This window comes from Acinonyx jubatus, chromosome E2 (assembly GCF_027475565.1).
Source record: "Acinonyx jubatus isolate Ajub_Pintada_27869175 chromosome E2, VMU_Ajub_asm_v1.0, whole genome shotgun sequence".
Classification (NCBI taxonomy): domain Eukaryota; kingdom Metazoa; phylum Chordata; class Mammalia; order Carnivora; family Felidae; genus Acinonyx; species Acinonyx jubatus.
The window spans coordinates 48,750,820-48,756,301 of NC_069396.1; the positions used below are offsets into that span (position 1 = coordinate 48,750,820).

Here is a 5,482-nt window from a genome sequence, read left to right on the forward strand (position 1 = left end):
CGGGATGAGATTAAACTATACCTGTTGAATAGCATCTCCCCCAGCCCCCTCCCCTCAGCCCCTGGCAACCGCCATTCTACTTTGTTCCTATGAATTAATTTGAATGGAAATTCAATACCTCATCTAAGTGGAATCATTAATATTTGTCTTTTTGTGACTGGCTTATTTCATTTAGCCTGTTTTCAGGGTTCATCCACGTTGTAGCACGTATCAGAATTTCCTTCCTTTTTAAGGTTGAATAACATTCCATTGCTTTTTTAATGTTTATTTATTTATTTATTTAAATGTTGATTTATTTTTGAAAGAGAGATGCAGGTGTGAGTGGGGGAGGGGCAGAGAGAGAGAGGGAGACCCAGAATCTGAAACAGGCTCCAGGCTCTGAGCTGTCAGCACAGAGCCCGACCTGGGGCTCAAACCCATAAACCATGAGATCATGACCTCAGCTGAAGTTGGATGTTTCACTGACTCAGCCACCCAGGCTCCCCGAATAACATTCCATTGTATGTATATACCACGTTCTGTTCATGCATGCATCTGTCCGTGTGCACACAGATTGTTTCAGCCTCTTGGCTATCATTGTGCATAATGCTGCCGCGAACATGGGCGTACAAACGTCTGTTGGGGACCCTGCTTTGAACTCCGTTGGATATATAATAAATCAGATCATAGCTTTGAGTAATGCGCACTATCGTGCCCTCACTTTCGTAGTTTCAAATATGTGATCAATGTTGCCAGTCTTTGCATGGCTGTTTGGCAGACAAGACACCGAGACAGAGGTCAGTGCTCAGGACCTTGGGACCAACAATCGTGGAAGGGAGGTGAAGGAGCAGGACTGGACAGAGGGAGAAGTTGAGCTGTAATTCATTCTCAACAAAGTCTAGGTCCACCCCAGGGGAGCTCTCAGTAGCTGAGGTAATCCCCGTGGGAACAGCCACTGAGAGAGGCAAGGCCTTCATTCCTGAACAGGTCTTAGAAATCATGTTTCTGTCTACCACTATGTCCTTCAAAAGTTAAAATTTTTTAAAGTGAATAATTTAAATTTTTTAATGTTTTTATGCTTATTTATTTATTTTAAGAGAGAGAGAGAGGGAGAGGTGGAGAGAGGGAAAGAGAAAGTCCCAAGCAGGCTCTGCCCTGTCAGTGCAGAGCTCCATGCGGGGCTCAAACTCACAAACCGTGAGATCATAGCTTGAGCCGAGATCAAGAATCAGATGCTGAACCGACTGAGCCACCCAGGCACCCCTTAAGGTGAATAATTTTTAAGAGCTTAAGTGTTTAATATTCAAACATATTAAAATTATTAAATTTTATTTAATATTTTAAGACCAATATTAAAATTGACATTTTAAGAACTTAAACTTAGGAGTCTAATATCTGAATTAGATGGTTGGATTGGCAAAAAGCATACTAATGAAAGGATTTTTCATTTTCCCCCTTCCACTCATTTCTTGAAATTTTTCCTTCACTGTTTGTATAAGGGTAGGAGATAAATTCATGTCAATCATTAATAACTTTGCATTTAGCTACATTTTGCTGAAATAGCTGCTGTGGAAAATTTTTTTCTCCCTGCCACCTTATTTTTTTTTTGCAAAAATGTATTCTGTGATCCAATTAGTTTTATGATAGCTTTCCATTTTCAAGTCGTGATTATTTTTTCCTTCTTGATAGATGTCAAATAGGGTTGATATTTTACCATAGAATCTTAACATCTTAAAATAATATGTAGATGACAAGTCAGTAAACTTAATAATAGTTAATTTCTATACTGATGAAATTGTTAAAGCAATAATAAACAACTGCTATAATAATATAATTAACAGACTGTTGAGCAATACTCTTCAATTTCCACCCACAAACATTCTTTGTGGATTACTAAGGGAAAATTGGGTATTAATTATTATATAGTGATTCATGCCAAGTGAAAGGATGTGTGGACTTAAGTTTGGAACTCAATAATTCTAGTCTGGTATGGCAAATAATTAGAAAACATGAACTGCAGTATGAAATGCTGAATGCGGTCAAAGCTCAGCCACCAAGCGGGATTTTTTTTTTTTTCTCATTAAACTTTTGTTTTAATGGCTCTCAAAATTCTGTGACAGATTTTTGGTTCAATTGCTTCCACTAAAAAGTACTGATTTTAAAAACAAATAACTTGGGGAGACTGGGTGGCTCAGTTGGGTTAAGCATCTGACTTCAGCTCAGGTCATGATCTCACAGTTCATGGGTTCGAGATCTGCATCGGGCTCTGTGCTGACAGCTTGGAGCCTGGAGCCTCCTTCGGATTCTGTGTCTCCCTGTCTCTCTGCCCCTCCCCCGTTCACTCTCTGTCTCTCAAAAATAAATAAACGTTAAAAAAAATTTAAAAAACCTAATAACTTAAAACTGCCACACACACACACAAACCCACGCACGCATAAATGACCCACAAAACATTCTCCTTTCCTTCTGAAGGTTTTACGATTCATTGTTATCATTAACCAGTCTTTTTTCCCTAAGTTTCTTTACTTATTTTGAGAGAGAGAGAGAGAGAGAGTCCCAAACAGGCTCTGCACTGCCAGCACAGGGCCTGATTCGGGGCTCGAACTCAGAAACTGAGATCATGACCTGAGCCGAAACCAAGAGTTGGACGCTTACCCACCTGAGCCACCCAGGTGCCCCTCATTAACCAACGTCTTACTATCAAGCTTAAAAGACGAACTGACACAGTTTTGAGACCGTTTTTCCACCACTGATTAAGACTGGGGCGGCAGTTATTGGGGATTCCATGCATTTAGCCTTCTGAGCCTTCTGGCCAGGCTCGGTGACCTTGCCAGCCCCAGCTGCCTTCTTGTCCACTGCTTTGATGACATCCACAGCAACCATCTGTCTCACGTCACTAACAGCAAAAACCGCCCGCCGGGAGGATAGTCAGAGACGCTCTCAACACACACAGGCTTGCCAGGAGCCGTATCAATGAAGGCAGCATCACCAGATTTCAAGAACTCGGGGCCATCTTCCAACTTTTTTCCAGAATGACGATCAATCTTCTCTTTCAGCTCAGCAAACTTGTGAGCAACGTGGGCCGTGTGACCGTTCAGCACAGGTGCATATCCGGCACTGATGTGGCCCGGATGGTTCAGGATAATCACCTGAGCTGTGAAGCCAGCTGCTGCCGTCGGTGGGTCACTTCTGCTGTCACCAGCCACACTGCCGTGACGAACATCTTTAACAGATTTGTTCTTGACCCTGAAGCCCACGCTGTCCTCAGGAAGAGCCTCGCTCAAAGCTTCATGGTGCATTTCAACAGACTTTACTTCGGTTGTAACCTTGACTGGAGCAAAGGTGACCACCATGCTGGGTTTAAGAGCACCGGTCTCCGCTCGGCCCACAGGGACAGTACCGATACCATCAGTTATGTGGACATCCTGGAGGGGCAGACGCCAGGGCTTGTCAGTTGGACGAGTAGGTGGCAGAATGCAATCCAGAGCCTCAAGCAGTGTGGTTCCCCTGGCATTGCCATCTTTGCGGGTGACTTTCCATCTCTTGAACCAAGGCCTGTGAGCGACCGGGCTCCAGCTCGTTGTCACCATTCCAACCCCGAACTGGCAAACATGCAACTGTGCTGGGGTTGTAGCCAATTTTCTTAATATAGGTGCTGACTTCCTCAACAATTTCCTCGCATCGCTTCTGGCTGTAGGCTGGCTCAGTGGAACCCATGTTGTCAACACCAACAATTAGTTGTTTCACGCCCAGTGTGTAAGCCAGAAGAAGGGCATGCTCACGGACGGGTCTGCCCATTCTTGGAGATGCCTGCTTCAAATTCGCCACCAGCAGCAGCAATCGGGACAGCACAGCCAGCCCTAGAAGTGCCTGTAATTACGTTTTGGATAAGGTCTCTGTGTCCTGGGGCATCAGTGATGATCACATGATACTTGCTGGTCTCAAATTTCCACAGGGAACGATCAGTGGTGATAACTACGTTCGTGTTCAGCTTCCCGTTTATCCAAGACCCAGGCATACGTCAAGGAACCTTCCCCATCTCAGCAGCCTCCTTCCCAAAATTTTCCATAGTTCTTTTGTCAGTCCCATCGCATCTGTAGATCGGATGCCCAGTAGTGGTAGGCTTGCCCAAATCTACGCGCCCAATGACATGATATGAGCCTCTTCCTTTCCTGTTTCGGTTTAGGTTTAGTGGTGGTTTTCATACCTGCGTTCTGGTGGCAAAACCATTATGGAAAAAAGGGGATTAAAAAAAAATGCTCTGCACGTCAGGTGAAAAGCAAATCCTTGTTCAGAAGCACAGGCAATTTTAGATTATATGAGATCAACAATGTCTTTCCATTTTCTTTCTTTTTTTGTGAGTACTTAAAAACTTTTGTTTTCATTAATTTATTTTTATTCCTTTTTGTTGAGGTGTAATTGACATACACTATATTAGTTGCAGGTGTAAAACATAATGATTCAATATTTTTATATATTGCGGGGCACCTGGGTGGGTTGTATGGTTAAGCATCTGACTCTTGACTTCGGCTCAGGTCACGATCTCATGGTTCTTGAGTTCAAGCCCCACATCAGGCTCCGCACTGACAACTTGGAGCCTGCTTGGGATTCTCTCTCTCCCTCTTTCTTTGCCCCTCCCCTGCGGTCTCTCTCAAAATAAATGAATAAACTTAAAAAATATTTGTATGTATTGCAAAATGATCACCAGAAATCCAGTTTACATGTGTCACCATACAAGGCATTTCCTTTTTTTTTTTTTTTTTTTTTTTTGAGAGAGAGACAGAGAGAGAGAAGGAATTGGCGAAAGGGGCGGAGAGAGAGGAAGAGAGAATCTTAAGCAGGCTCCATGCCCATCGTGGAGCCTGACACAGGGCTTGATTTCATGACCCTGAGATCATGACCTGAGCCACCCAGGTGCTCCAAGGTCCTTCCATTTTCAAGTTGATTTGTCCTAAGTGGTAGCTACCAACCATGTTGGACCAAGACACTTTGCTGCCATCTGCTGGAGTATGATTGCAATAAATTATAATTTACTTTGCAGTCAGCAAAAGAATAACAAAATACACAAATATTTACCAAAAAATGGTTTCAAGATAATTAAGATGTCTGTGATGTGAATGGCACCTCTTGAAGTATAAGGCTCTTGTACAGTGTCCAACATGAACAACTGTACATGGTGACTGTGGAAAGCCACACACAAGTGGGACAGGTGTTGGGGGAGAATCGACTGATAACAAAGTGGAAGACAGTCAGAAGGCTTCTAGGAAGAGATCCATAGCCAGGAGTAGCAGGACTCGGAAATTAGGTAAGAGTGAATTTTAGGACCATCTAAAGGTGTGTTTGGGGTTAGGGGTAGGCAATCAAAGTGGAAGGAATTATTGGAAGGTGATCAGGTGTGTGACAAGAGATGCAGGCTCTACTCTGCATTTACTGTGTCCTTAAGAGAATCCTTCCTCTTCCCTGAGTTCTTTCTCTCCCTTTGGATGTGGGAGAGGGCAGGAGT

The 5,482-nt window shown here is 43.4% G+C and overlaps 1 pseudogene; it reads right to left on the reverse strand.

Moving 5' to 3' along the window:
• Positions 1-2,525: 2,525 nt before the first annotated feature.
• On the reverse strand, positions 2,526-4,017 carry LOC106973616 (elongation factor 1-alpha 1-like; annotated as a pseudogene).
• Between the last annotated feature and the right edge of the window lie 1,465 nt (positions 4,018-5,482).